Source organism: Camelina sativa, chromosome 7 (assembly GCF_030686135.1).
Source record: "Camelina sativa cultivar CO46 ecotype springtype chromosome 7, ASM3068613v1".
In the NCBI taxonomy this organism is placed as follows: domain Eukaryota; kingdom Viridiplantae; phylum Streptophyta; class Magnoliopsida; order Brassicales; family Brassicaceae; genus Camelina; species Camelina sativa.
In genome coordinates, this window is record NC_141886.1 from 9,868,901 (window position 1) to 9,871,153 (window position 2,253).

General features: G+C 41.5%; 1 non-coding gene across 1 annotated transcript; it reads right to left on the minus strand.

The window, feature by feature from the left end:
* Positions 1-1,514: 1,514 nt before the first annotated feature.
* On the minus strand, positions 1,515-1,621 carry LOC147941123 (small nucleolar RNA R71). Its single transcript, XR_015563055.1, has one exon. It is a non-coding gene; the product is annotated as a small nucleolar RNA R71 (small nucleolar RNA).
* Between the last annotated feature and the right edge of the window lie 632 nt (positions 1,622-2,253).

The following is a 2,253-nucleotide window of genomic DNA, read 5'->3' on the forward strand; positions in this document are numbered from 1 at the left end:
AACTTGTCTTAGATTAATATGTCTAGAGGTTAGCTCAAAGTTTGCTTGAGATTTGTTGACCAAGTTAGATAACCACAATGATTAGTCCATCCCATGAATCCATCCTCAGGACCTTCTTTGTTTATTGAAATCTTATTCTTAATCCTGTTGCTTGCTTGTTGTTTGATTGGATTTAGCATTACTCTGTTTTTATTGCATTGCTCTGTTTCTGTGTCTAGTCTAGCTCAACCACCCACTCGACCTACACTCGGTCGAGTGCTGCTCGAGTTCATCCCCAGAACTCTGTGTCTATGATTTGTGTTTGTCTTGTTTCATTCCTGTTTCATTCCAGTTGCATACATTTAGTTTTCAGTTCAATAATTATCTTGCATTAGTTCATTAGTAGTAGTCTTTGTTTCTGTTCTTGCTTTATCACTGTTTCAATCATTCAGTTTCATTTGCATCTAGTTGTTAGTTCTTGTAGTTTATTTTCTGCATTTTACATTTTCTTCCTAGGATTGTTAGTGACAAACAATCTTTACATTTGTCTTAACTTAGATTCATATGCATATCTTAATTGTTCACAAACACTCATTTAGGATTGATACCTCTTGTACTGCAATAGCATAAGGGGAATTGAAACACCCATCCATCATTCCATTCATATCTCACCATTGCATACATCATCATTCACACCACAATATAAATCGTGTTTCAATTTGGCGCCGTTGCCCATTTGAGTGTGTTTTTGTGACATTTAGGATCCATATTAGTCTAAGATTAAGTTCTTTTATACGCTTGTGAGGTTGCTGTACTCGAATCTTCTGTTTCTGGGTTGAAGTTCCATTTCAGGTACCACTCGACCAGTCACTCGACCACCACTCGACCGAGTCGTGATCGAGCACCTGCTCGAGCCAGAAGCCGGATCTCTATAACCATCATTTTCCAGTCGACTTGACCTCCTACTTGAGCCTGTGCTCAGTCGCTTGCCTAGCAAAAATCGTTTGTGTCTGTTAATGCACACAAGGTCTAAAGGAAAGGACAATCTTCTTAGGCCTATTGACAACATCAACAACAAGACCAAGAGTTTAGGAGCTAAGCAAAGGAGAGTTGTTTAGCAACAACAAGAGGTTATAGTAGCTATGGATCACCAGGATCAGATTCAGAGACCAAGGAACATTGGTGCTGGAGATGCACCCAACACTCACAACCAAAGAGCTGGCATTGTGCCACCAACTGTTGCCAACAACAACTTTGAGATCAAGAGTGGATTGATCTCAATGATTCAGGCCAATAAATTCCATGGATTGCCTATGGAGGATCCACTAGATCATCTTGATGAGTTTGACAGAATCTGTGGTCTTACCAAGATCAATGGAGTAAGTGAAGATGGTTTCAAGCTTAGGTTGTTCCCTTTCTCACTTGGGGACAAGGCTCATTTATGGGAAAAGACTCTCCCTACTGGTGCAATCACTACTTGGGATGCATGCAAAAAGGCTTTCTTGACCAAGTTTTTCTCCAATGCTAGGACAGCAAGACTAAGGAATGAGATCTCTGGATTTGCTCAAAGGAGTAATGAAAGCTTTTGTGAAGCTTGGGAGAGATTCAAGGGATACCAAACTCAGTGTCCTCACCATGGTTTCAGTGTGGAGTCTTTGTTGAGCACATTGTATAGAGGAGTGCTTCCCAAGTTCAGAATGCTTCTTGACACAGCCTCCAATGGAAACTTCCTCAACAAGAATGTGGAAGAAGGCTGGGAGTTAGTAGAGAACCTTGCACAGTCTGATGGGAACTACAATGAGGACTATGACAGAACCATAAGGTCATCATCAACTGATCAAGAAGACAAGTACAAGAAGGATCTGAAAATGGTGAATGAAAAGCTTGATAGGATCTTGCTAAGTCAGCAAAAGTCTATTCACTTTGTTAGTGAAGAGGAGCCTCCAGCTCAAGAGGGAGAGAATGAGTTTGCTGAGTTATGCTATATGCAAAACCAAGGAGGTTTCAAGGGTTATAACCAAGGAGGGTTTAGGAACAATAATCTGTCCTATAGGAGCACAAATGTGGCCAACCCACAAGATCAAGTCTACCCTCCTCAACAGCCTCAACAGCACCAAAACTATGTCCCCAAACAACAGCAACAGGTGTTCCAGCCCCAGTTGTGTCCCCCACCAGGGTTTCAGACTAACCAAGGCCAGGAACAAGAACTTAGAGCCATGGTACAACAGCTGTTGATTGGTCAAACACAAGGGAAGATAGAGGAAGCCAAACAGT